This window comes from Felis catus, chromosome B1 (assembly GCF_018350175.1).
Source record: "Felis catus isolate Fca126 chromosome B1, F.catus_Fca126_mat1.0, whole genome shotgun sequence".
Taxonomy (NCBI): domain Eukaryota; kingdom Metazoa; phylum Chordata; class Mammalia; order Carnivora; family Felidae; genus Felis; species Felis catus.
In genome coordinates this window covers 24,914,822-24,928,344 of record NC_058371.1, presented here as the reverse complement: position 1 = coordinate 24,928,344, position 13,523 = coordinate 24,914,822, and positions in this window count along the sequence as shown.

Here is a 13,523-nt window from a genome sequence, read left to right as displayed (position 1 = left end):
ACAGATTTTTATTATTATGTGCTGGAAACTTTGATAATAAAATAAGAACTCATCTTGCTCACTAAACTCAATTCAGAACAATTTTAATAAAAAAATTTGGAAGAATTTTGGAAGCAATGAGCCAAGCACTAATAAAAATCACATGTACTATAAATTGCACAAGATCTGAATATAATCTGTTCTTTGTTAACATCAAATAATTATCCAGTAGCATGAGGTTTCAATTCACTATATATTAGGGATATTCAATAGTTGTTAGTGATAAATCACATAGCAATATAAATTAAGTGTAATAATCAATGAAGTTTGATGTGTTGCCATTTCTTGATGTCAGATGATCCATTAACCTCTGAATGATTTTTAATTGAAATAACTTGTATAAAAGTTGAAAAAAATATGATCTTTATTATTCAAAATTATTTATGACAATATGTCCATATGGCTGGCAATCTTTATATTCTAGACACAAAATGGTTTGCACAAAATGGATTGGCGTGTTCTTGTTTCTTGGCTAATAATAACTTCTATGGCATGCGACTGTGGAAGCATGAACTTGAAAGCAATCCAAGAACTTTTACATCTCTGAGGGACGAAGGAAAGGAACATGCAAACTCTGACCGGAGATATTTACTTTTCAAGTACATTTTTATTAAATTTTTACTTTTATCTCATTTCCAAACATTTAAAACATGCCCTTGAATCACGATGTTATACTTTGACATTAATTTTGGTTAAGTTGTGTTGGGATGGCATTATGAAATCCCGAGTCCTCAGGTTGATTTCCTCTACTTTGACATCCTTCTTTTTTCCCTGACCTGTCACACAATTACAGCTTTGGATCTCTCTCTATAAAATATATACTATTTAAATCTCAACTAATTTTCTTAATGATTAACTATGAAATATATACCACCCAGTATTTACTCAAGGGTACTTTCTGAGTAAGTTAGGTTTTAAATTTGTTTTAGCATTTTAATATAACCCATTTTCGTTACATAGAAGATAACTATATATGAGCCAACAGTTCGTGAAAGTCACAAAAACACCAAATGGTTGGAGCATGGGGAAAGGAATGGTTGCTATAGGAAACTGGCCTAGACTAACATTTTTTATCTGCCTTCTTGTTTCTCTTTCAGTTAAGTTGCATCAAATCCCTAATTTTTGTATGGTAGGGAGAAGCATAATTTGGAATAATATCAATTAGAGCCAATTACCATAGAATATATTGCCTTTCCCACAGAGCCACATACTAGTAACCTACAAATTGTAAGATATACAGAAGTGGAAAATATATTGAGAATTGAAAAGGGGAAGGAAGAGAAGGAGGAGGGAAAAAAAGGCCATGCACATAATCTGCTTAGACTATCAAATATGGTCCAAAGACACCATCTGATACTGTGCTAAGTTTCCGAACTCCTTAGACAAAATCCTTAGAAGTTAATTCTTTATTTGAAGATGAAGTTTTTCCTTCCCAAGGGTTTTTCTCTGCATGACATGTGTGATTGTAACTTAGAATTCGGATGGATTGGCAAGTAAGGTGAGTTTGTGGTGAGGTGCCTCCAAACTACTTAGAGTCAATTAAAAATAAATGAGCACTCCATCTTTAAAAGGCTAAGTGATTGCTCCTTATGGGGCATCCATTTGTGGGCACTGGATACTTGCAGGAGAGTGTGCTCCCTGCCTTTGTCTAGGTCACGATGATCTGTAGTCAGGTACCCTTCCCTCTGCACCTGAATCTGGAAACCAACCCCTGTACCCTTTTTATAATTTAGGTATTAAGAATATCTTATTATGTCTCATGATGCTACTCTTAAAACTTATTTCCCACTTGGTAATTAATCCCAACTTTTGACATTCCTTTAGTAAATTATTTTTTCAAGCCTTTTAGACATAGGAAGTTTGAAACCATTCCAATATCTCCAAGCCACTCTAAAATTTTGGCCAAGATGCACTATGATGTGACCCATTCCACCAGATAATGGATTTGGATTACAATCAGAGAGGTATGAGGTACAGCCAGTTAAAAAGTTATGAGTAAAGATATTATTTGAACACAGAAAAGTAGACAGTATTTCTCTATTTAGCCAAACGATTGAATCTTATCAGGTAAAAGATGTTATTTGAACACAGAAAAGTAGACAGTATTTCTCTATTTAGCCAAATGATTGAATCTTATCAGGTAAAAGGCAGAACTTCCTGTTGAAAAGTGAAAAAAACAAAAAATGAACAAATGAAACAGTCAACCAATCTTCCCTTTAGTCTCCAAAATGCCACGTAACTGCCATATTTTTTTAAAACACGTTTTTGGTCAGATTATTTTTCGTAGAAAATGGGTTTTAATAATAGAGCAACGGGAATTTTTCAACTACTGCCAGTTCTTTTCTCTGTTTTTTAATTGTAAAAATTAAATCATATCACAAAAAGCTCAATTATTCATAATGCCAGAAATCTAACAAGACTATTCCAATTTTGTCTACTCCTTTCTTATCTTTGGCAGGAGCATTTAGTGGGCACAGAAACATGGCTTAAATCCTTTTTAGCCTGATAGGACAAAGGGGGTTTGAAAGGGAAATCAAGAAAGAAAGAAAAAAATAAAAGAGTAAAAGGTTTACTGTTTCCAGCAGGGCAATCTTCCCAAAAGTAATTCCTTCTGGCCCCAAATCAAAGGGACTAGATAAGCAATTCCTCCCACTATCCTGGGAAAAGCGCAGAGCAGACTGATTTTGCAATCCACTCATAAAGGACTGTGGGAATTCTGAGATCTGAAATGTGGTCAAGATGGAGTCTATGAAAGGGAATTCATTCATTCATTCATTCATTCATTCATTCATGCAAACCTTTACTGAGAACCTACTATGTGTTGTACTTTGTACTATGCAGTAGGAAGGCAAAAAATAAATAAAATATAGTTTCTGAGTTTGCAAAATTCAAGGTCAATTGAAAGACACTGATGTGCAAACAGGTAAGTAACGGTACACCATGGCAAAGTTGCAACAGAAATATCAACAGAGTCTTGTTGGAGTAATGGGAATGCACAGCTCAATTTGATTATGGAACTTGGAACATCTTCAATAGAAAAACTACAGCTGATTCGTGAAAAATGAGTGGAGATTGCAAGGTGACAGGTGAAACGATGGAGGAAAAGAGGAACACTCCAAGTTCTTCGATTAGATTAGTTCTTGGGTGGCATCTTGGCAGTCAGTGTTCACAGTGACAATCAGAAAGAAATATAATTGGTTCTATTTAGCTGCTCATGTATGAGATACCTCTTACTGCTTTCCATGCAATATCTCATTAATTTTCACCACCACCATGTCAAGTTAGATATTATTATCCCCGTTTTACTAATAAGGAAACCAAGCTTAGAGAGTAACTGGCTTAATGTCACAAAGATTCCAATCCACTTTTATCTGGTGTGCTATGACCAATGAGTTCATGCAGTTCAGCTACGCAATCCTCAGGCTACACCAGAAAACCTAAAATCAGTCTTGGGGAGCCAGAGAGAAATACAATCTTAAAACAGACGTCTAACTTTTAATGCAAAAAACAAAAATAGAACTGAACTAAAAGCTGGGTGAGTCCAAGAGTGGTCAAATCAATGACTGAAAATTCACTGAAGTCAAGTAAACCACTCACAGCTGGTCAATGTGGGCTTAGAGTGAGCATTCCATTTTGATCTTGATGATTAGATAGAACCTACCTTTCTGTCAGTCTTTTAAGAGACAAATTATATAGACAGAGTTTACATACCTGGCACTTGAGTCCAATAGGATTTTTTTGAGGAGGGTCTACTGCAAATAGATGCCTACTATTATAATTTTAGTGAGATATTGCCATCTGGAGGTAATCTAGAGAACTGATCGACATTGGCAAGCCAAGATCTAGATTCAGGGTAGGCATCTCGAAGCCAGTCATTGTATTAAATTTAAAAATATATGCTTTAAGGACATTATTGTACTGAACACACAGCAGGTAAGTTTTCTGTAAGTACGGCTACATACTCTTTAAATTCACTATTAAAAAAGGGTTAAAAAATACTTTTAAAATATTCTGGCCACATATACATTTTAAAATTTATTGTTTTCTTTCGTTTTAAAATATTCACTATTTTCATTTGTGCTATTTTCTCCTAAGATTAGCCTATATCTAGGACAATCAACTTTGCATTTGTTAAGCAAAGATAAGTATTCATAGACCAATTGTCAATTACCCAGTTATTGGCTCTGTTCCAAAAATTATTTAAGTGTTCGTGGGAGCACAGTTTTCTTCTGAAAGCCAGCTATTCTTAATAGGAATTCACAAGCCATTTTTTTTTACTATATAATTGTGTTGAAACATTTAATATTTCTAGTGGAGAGATGCGAATACAGTCTTGATACATAGATGGTACACAAAAGGTAGAGTTGGATGTGAGGTAGGCATTGAATTGGAAATAGGTTTTTATTTAACATCAAATACAGTAACTGTGTGTTTCCAAAAACTTCCTTCTGGTTCTCACCTTTTCGAAGCTAGATGACTGTATTTTTCTTTCTTTATGTCTTAGTCTTCATTACTTATCTAGAACCTTGGATCTAGGTAACTTGAGATCCCGCTTCTCACTTCCTTTTTCTTTCACCTTGCTAATCCTAAACTTGTCAGTGTTCCACTTTCATTCCCTGACCGGTCAAAGTGAATTGTGAAGATTTAATTTTTTTTTTTTTTTTTTTTTTTGAGAAAGTGAATGCATAGGGGAGAGGGAGATTGAGGATCTTAAGCAGACTCTACCCTCCGTATGGAGCCCAACGTGGGGCTTGATCTCACAACCGTGAGATCATGATTTGAGCCCAAATCAAGAGTTGGAATCAAGAGTCAAAATCAAAAGTCAGACGCTTAAGTGACTGAGCCAGCCAGGCGCCCCCTGAAGAATGATTCTTAAAGGAAGTAGGACGGTGCAGGAGGACAGGGAACATGTCCAAATCTTTAAGTGAGAATGATCAGTTGAATCTGAGTAGTTCTATCTCCCTGCCAAATTGATAACCAGGGAGCTAACAAAATAAATTTTGATTTATTAATTCATTCAATCATCACTGATTCATCCACTTATCCATCCGTCCATTTACTCACACAACACTCATGCATTCTGCATCGATTATGTCCCAGACATTATGCTAAGTAGAGTATTAAACATAATAGCAGGGATTCTTAAATCTTATCATCTGGTATTACTAATCTCTAGTGAAATATCTTCCCCTCCCAATCTTTCTCTAATGTCTTCCTTGCTCTTTCCCCCAATTAATCTCTTTTTCCTTAAACACGTTAAACCACGAGTAGAGAACTTCAGTCTATTCAAAAGATTCAGTCTATGCCCTTTAAGACTAGGAAGAGTACATGGGAAACCTGGGGCATCTTTTTTTAATTTTTATTATTTTTTTAAATGTTTTTTTATTTCTGAGAGAGACAGAGACAGAATGCGAGTGGGTTAGGGGCAGAGAGAGAGGGAGACACAGAATCCGAAGCAGGCTCCAGGCTCTGAGCTGTCAGCGCAGAGCTCGATGTGGAGCTCGAACCCACAAACCGTGAGATCATGACCTGAGCCAAAGTCGGACGCTCAAACAACTGAGCCACCCAGGTGCCCCTGGAGCATCTTCTTAAGATGGCAGCTCTACCTTAATCTACAATAGTCTGGTTGATTTCATGTGATCAACTCAGTTTGTGGTCAAATGTTTGGATTCTTCAGGAGATGACTTCAGGGTATTTCTAAATTCTCAGCTACTCATTCGATGTCCTTATTAAATATCTGATTCAACACTGGATTTCTTGATATGAGTATCTCTTTCAACAAGCAAGAGAATGTCCATCTTAGTTTTTATAATTCCTTGATTCTCATTACCTGACCTGCTGCCTTAGCAGTTTGATGCCATGTATCCTACAAAAATTGATGGGATTTCTTTTAGCTCCAGGATCCTCTGCAGCTTGTCAGTTTTCATTGTTTGTTCCATGACAAGGGCAGATGAGGCTCCATTACTAGCAGGCAGAAGACACATGGGAAGAATGGCATTTGATCCCTACAGTGAGGGCAAAAAGAATCTCGCAAGCAAAATTACTAAACTCTTAGATCCCCACCACCCCCAACTCTCTAGGGCAGGGCAGACAGGCAAGGAGTTCTATGAGATAAAGTGCAGGACAGACAAGAAAGCTAAGACTTGACAGAGTGGAAGGATTTTGAGCATTGAGCATTGGCTGGTTATCTTGCAGGGATTGAATAGAACTTCATGGAAGAAAAATATCTTTATAGCAGAGAGGTGAAGGAAGGGTGGGAATAAAGAAACAGCCTAATGAGACTGTGCCAGTTTGGTGGGGGGCTTTCTTCCAACCAGCAATTTAGGGAATGAGCCCCTCAGGTCTAAGTAGACCTTTGTTTTCTGGTGGAAGAAGGGGAAAAACAGAATGGAGAAAATGCATCAGTTTCCTAAATGCTCAGAAGAGGCAAATGTCACTTCTACTTACATTCTACTGGTGAATAGAGAAAATATAAAGTATGAGAGGGATTTCATGCCACTGAGAAATAATTTCAGTGTTTTCATTGTGGTGTGAAAACTGTTCCCTTATAAACAACTCTAAATTATATTAAACCCACAGGATCAAGTGTTTATTTTTCATAAATGTTCAGAAGTTTGATGCTTTTGGTTACGAACATTAGTTTAGGAATTAGTAAACAATATACCTAAGCAACAAAAGCCCTCATTATTATTTCATATTTATGAATCTGAAATATATGTAAAATAATAAGATGAAGTTACTTTTCAGTTTAAAACCCCAGAGACAACTCATCTCAAGATAAAATCTTCAACGCCACGTGATCTAGTCCTTACGTACATTGTCAACTTTTGTCTCTCTTGTCTCATCGATTATCACACTTTGGTCACACTGCTTTCTTTTCTGTTTTCAGTCAATTCAAGAGGATTGCTCTGTCAGGACCTCTGCTGCTCTCTGTTCTCGTAATTCTTTTCCCTCAGTTCTGAGCAAACCTTTTTCTCAACATTTCAGTTTAACTCAAATATCACCTATTCAAGAAGCCTTCTTAGCCACTCTACTCTATTTGGTTTCCACATGACCTTATCTCCTCTATTTATACCTTTATTGTCTGATTCCTATTGTCTGATTCCAGGTATTGTTTTCTGTTCCCTGCTATTTCTCAAGCATATAGAATATTTCTCAAGCGTGTGCCGCTTATGGCGGGCACTCGATAAATATTAGATTAAATCTGAGATAGATTTTACCAATATCCTAAATATTGTATAGATTTTTTCCTTGGCTTGAAGATCCAAAGAAAAAGTTTTGGGTTAAAAAGGCTGAAGCACATTATTGTAGTATTTTTATCTTAGAGAAAAAAAGCCATTACGAAATGGGAACAAGTTAGGCACATGTTAGCATTAAGGGCGTGTGTATGTGCATGAAGGTGAACTCTTTGAAAGCCTATGATGTTCAGTGTTTATGTAAATTATCTAATTTAATAATCAAAACAACTATGTGAGGAATGTATAACGATGATCATTTTCTGGACAAGGTATTTCTGACTCATTAAGCTTAATGGGTTTTCACTTTGTTCAGGGAATAAGTCAGTAGAACTGGAATCCAAACCTCAAGTCTACTGAAGCCTTTCCTTAGTCAATGTCCTCTATATTCAGAAAAACCTTTTCCCAATAGCATCATTTCCACGGAAAGCACAAACTGGTAAATTGTTTTTGTCACTTAAAAATGAATCAGCTAATCTACCCAAACACCCAACTGATGTAATTATTGGAGATATGGAATAATATAGGGAATTCTCCAGTCCCAACTTGGAAATCTAACACTTCAGAATAACCTGGAGTTTCAAAGAAATTTACACTAAGAAAGAGCGCCACCTTGTGGTAAGCTTTACAACAGGAAGGTTTTACAAAAGGTTGCTAATAGACTTGTATTTTTCATCCATGTGCCTATCTTTGAAATTTGCAGACACAGAGAATAAAGTAACATTCTGTTAAAGACAGAGAAAGCAATACAGTCTTTGAATGCTGGTCATAGTTAGAATCCCTTTGTACTTCAGAGCAAGAAAAATCCATCCTGTGCCTCAGTTTGTAGTCATTATTTTTCTGCTTTAACTTATGGGAATGTAAGGCGGACGCTGTAGCTCTGTGCCTTATGTACTGTTTGGAAATGTTGGAATCTAAGGGGAACCTCAAAGAGAGGACTGGGATGAAAAGGAGAATGACAACTGACATGGAGGGTTGGCTCATTTCTTTTCTTTCCCAGATCTCAGAACATGGCACCAGCCTCACAACAAATAATAAGAATCAAGTTGCAAAGTGACTTTCTATTCATTGAAGCAAGCTTCAGGATTTTCCTCAAATCCAACCAAGAACTAGTATTCAAGTTTGGAATTAGTCATGAGACGCTCAGTCTGATCTCCTCTTATAGAAACGAACACATTGGCATTTACCTAGTGATTTTTGTTTTTCCTTTCTTGTGGAGAAGTTGGAATTATCTAATCAATTCTGACGGTCGCCTATTATTCCTAAGTAAAATGCATCCAGGTCTGTGAAGATTATTTCCAAGAACGTAGGTAATACCAAGAGAGGGTACGTTGGTATATCCAGAGACTCTCCACCTCAAGCTTCTTTGTCTGCACATCATTCTGGCTTGTGTTGTGACTTCTAAACTCTGTGTATTTAGTGTCTCAAACCACTGGGTGATGGGATGGCACCATTTAACCTGCATTAAGGTGAGAGTAAAGTGGGTGGGTGACAGCCTATACTTAAAATTTCTGCTCTAAAGGAGGTAGTAAAAGGAATCAAGAAACATTTCACTTTGGAGTTTATTCCCCCCCACAAAACTTAGCTAGTGTCAGTGTTAATTATTCCCATCAGCTCCCTTGACTAAGTTGAGTCTCGGGCGCTTGGGAGTGGTAGACAGTGAAGAATCCCACTGGAGGCAGAGCTCTGGTGGCTGCCCAGGTGACATGAGCACACCTTCTGATTTGCACTGACAGATGAACTGATCATCCTCTTGGTGTCCTGAGACGTCTAACGCATTGTGAAGAAAACAAGCTAAGAACATCCCGGTTTACTAGAGAGATGCGCTACCTAGTTTCAGTTGGTCCTTGGCTGAAGGAAAAGTTGATTTCTTCATGAGCAATTCGAGACACCGCCATGCAGTTTGTCTGAAGTGATGCCCTTCACACGGTTTAACAGAATATGTGCTCTGGGCTTGAGCTGGATGCCTCACAAGGGGGGTGGCCCTTGTTGATTACAGGCTGGTAGGCATATGAAAACAAAACAAAACAAAACAAAACAAAACAAAACAAAACAAAACAAAACAAAACAAAACAAAAACAAGGATGAACAGGGGCTGAAAGAGGAAAAGAGCAAAGTGAAGTAAAAACACCCGCAAAACAAAGGAAACAAAAACCCAGAGGGACATTGCTGTTCCTGTGATTGAAGAGAAACCTGGGACAAGACAAGGCTGGAGAAACAAGGGCCAGGTCACAGAGGCTGAGTGCTTTAATGTCAAAATACACAGACACTTGTGTATTAGCTGGACTGAGACGCACACGTGCACACCTGCTGTGTGACAATCTCATTTAAGGCTCCCGATAACTCTGTGTCTGCAAAGTCTTAGTTTTGTAGAGGCGATGCAGGATTTAAGAGGATTGAATTGATCCACCTCATGGGGCACCCGGGTGGCTCAGCTGGTTAAGCCTGTGACTTCAACTCAGGCCATGATCTCACTGTTCACGGGTTCGAGCCCTGCCTCTGGCTCTGTGCTGATAGTGCAGAGCCTGGAGCCTGCTTTGGATTCTGTGTCTCTCTCTCTCTCCCCTCCCCACTCAAGCTCTGTTTCTCTCTCTGTCTCTCAAAAAGCAAATAACCATTAAAAAAATTTTTAATTGGTCCACCTCACTGGCAAATCCTGTTGAAACATCCAGTTCTACCTGCCCATTTTTAAGTGATTTTAACTTAAAATACCATATATATGTCTAACATTTTACACACGCACATACATCCACACACACACACATCATATATTCTCTACATAAAGACATTCAAGAATTGAAGCAATTATACTATTTCTGCGGGCTGTGGATACCAAGCTTGGCATGTGGGGAGTAGAGACGTAATCAGTGTTTGGGACCGATTCTTACACCATCTCAAAGTCTATTCAGTTGTACGTGCAGCTCCTTTTTCTCATTCCTTCAGTCCTTTCATTTTTCTTGCCTCTTCCACCTTCATTACCTTTACCCTGTACTCCCTTCTTAAAATTTTAATGTTTATTCATTTTTGAGAGACAGACAGAGAGAGAGAGAGAGAGAGAGAGAGAGAGAGAACATGAATAGGGGAGGGGTAGAGAGAGAGAGAGGGACACAGGATCTGAAGCAGGCTCCAGGCTCTGAGCTGTCAGCACAGCACCTGACGTGGGGCTCGAACCCACGAACTGTGAGATCATGACCTGAGTCGAAGTTGGACGCTCAACCGACTGAGCCACCGAGGCGCCCCTAACCTGTCCTCCCTTCTGATGTCCCTTTATCTCTCCTTTTTTTCTTTTCTTTCCTCTTCTCTCTACCGGGTGAGATTTAATCTTGGTTGTACTAATGGCATACTAGCAAATGTATTTTCTCATCTTAAAAATGTCATCATGTATATAGTTCCCACGCACTATGATGAGCAAGCAAAACCAACACGAAGACAATCATAGATCCAGCAAATGAACTGGTGGCTTGGGAACAGCTCAATATTTTGGAGTCAGAAGAGTCGCACTTGAGGCAGATTTTGGGACTAAGCCTTTGCAAAGCAGAACTTCAGTTTTCTCACCTGTATAATGAAGATATCTTTTGACTTCCTGACCTCATAGGGTCATTGCGAGGAGAGTGTGAGTGGAAATGATTTGTCACTAATTATGAGCCAGTAAAAACCACTACCACTTTCACTACCGGCACTCAGATCCTTTAGCTGATCCATGACCTACTGTTACGACCCTTCTGCAAAGCTTTTAAATTAACAAGTGTTAATTTAGATTACGTTATGCTGTTTTGCTCAAAATCACCCTTAAATCATGAAAGATCACATTTGTGAAGTTGTTTTTGTTTTGTTTTGTTTTTGTTCTTACTTTGGAAAGGAGCGGTCCTTTGACTTTCAAATAGTTTGGCATCCCCTGAGCCAATTCACATTTCCTAGCGTGTTGTCATATCGCCATCTGCTGGCACTTCAGGAGGCTGACACGGAAGACTTCAAGGACATGGGAATCTCCTCCCAAAGCCAAGAGCACACTGTACACACCGTATGTTAGCTAACTTGACAATACATTATATTTAAAAGGAAAAAAAGAAACGCTAAAAAAAGACTTAAGGGAGAGTATCAAAATTTCATAAAGACAATAAAGACAGGCTCTTACGAGCTAGCTACAAATAACCGTCAGCTTTTGAGATAACGATTCGTTCTCTTCATATATCATGAAGCGAACCACTATGTAGTACTTAAAGCAATGAACTAACTCTGAAATGAAAGTAGCTTTAAGATTGGAAAATCTAAGAAACAAGATACAGAACACTATTATTACATTACTGTTGGAGTTCAGATGCAAAATATGTCTGCAAGTGTATGTATTTGCACAATTTTAATAGAAGATATTATACATGTTGTCATTTTAACTCTTAACACTGTCTGCTTTGGAGCAAAAGGCTTAGTGGAGATAAAGGTCTATTATTGTTTAAATGTCTATATTGTTTGAATTTCTATCTTGTACTTATTTTATTTTATTTTATTTTATTTTATTTTATTTTATTTTATTTTATTTTATTTTATTTTATTATTATTCTAGAGAGAGTACATGGGCAGGGGAGAGGGACAGAGCAGAGATAAAGAGAATCTCGAGCAGGGTCCACACTCAGCACCACATGGGGCCCATGACCCTGGGCTCATGACCTGAGCCAACATCAAGAGTAGGACATTCAACCAACTGAGCTGCCCAGGCGCCCCTATTTATTTTTAATAAAATAATTGGGGCTATATGGATAGGATCCGAAGTCATTCCTTTCACTTTTATATTTGCCCGTATTTAAAAATTATGTTAGTAAATGTATTTTTAAAGTATTATCAACTCCTTTCTTTCTGCCCTTATCACATTTTGTCTATATTTATTTCATAGTACTTACATTAATTTGGTTTCGGCATAGTTACTCTCACAATATAACCTACGTTTTCCAGAAAAAAACATGATTTCAAATATTCTGGCCTTTTGTCCCCACCAATTGCCTGTGTAGGTTTTTAGACTTTGAAGCCTCTTTCTTCCAATTATAGTAGGTAGCTCATAACAACAGGCTTTGCTACCAGCTTGTGTCCTTGGGGAATATTCCGTAAGGGCTAGGTGCTTCAACTTCTCATTTGTATAATGAAGATAACATTATCGATCTGAAAGGGTATTTATGAAGCTTATAGATCATGAAACACATACAAAATACCCAGTATTCATAGTTATTAAGATTGCGTGTGTGAGTGTTGTGTGTGTGAGTGTTGTGTTTCTCTCACCCTCCCTAGTTTGAAGTTTCAAGGCTCAGAAGTGTCTTATCATCCTCAGCTCCCCAGGACTAGCAGAGTATGTTACATGATAATTATATCAATGGAATTAATATAATATATAATAAATAGAATGCATACATGTTACTAATAATATATATTTAAAAATACATATTATATTATTATATACTAAATATTAACATCCATTACTAACATATGCTAGTAATAATAACTCTGTTTCAATTAATTTCCTGAATGTGTAGGGGAGAATTGCCAGAAAAATATGATTTAAGTATTAAGAGAAACTGGGGGGGCGCCTGGGTGGCGCAGTCGGTTAAGCGTCCGACTTCAGCCAGGTCACAATCTCACGGTCCGTGAGTTCGAGCCCCGCGTCAGGCTCTGGGCTGATGGCTCAGAGCCTGGAGCCTGTTTCCGATTCTGTGTCTCCCTCTCTCTCTGCCCCTCCCCGGTTCATGCTCTGTCTCTCTCTGTCCCAAAAATAAATAAACGTTGAAAAAAAAATTTTTTTAAATAAAAAAAAAAAAAAAGAGAAACTGGGATGTGAAGGTGACCCTTTGCAAAATTTGAATTTTTGACCCCAGATATTTTTCCGAGTCCTCTTTTGACTAAAGTGTTTTATTTGCTCATTTGTGCATTTTTTTTTTGCTACACAATTGTTACAATCCTTCCAACAGTGTATATATTATTAACTTCACCACCTATAAATGGAACAGGGTAGTGCATGCATTAATTTATACCTGACTGTAAAAGTCTGCGTCAGTTTTAGATGTTCCAGTGTCACTAGGTATTATTATCTTCCAGAGCTATAGGGTATTGTGTGGATATACCACACTTCGCACATCCCTTCACCTGTACATTGACTTCTGGATGGTTTCCCATTTTTAACTATGGTGCATCAGAGCATCTGTAGATGATCATATATTGGTATTCTTTTCATGTGTAACTAATAATCTTCTTTGGTTCCAACAAAAA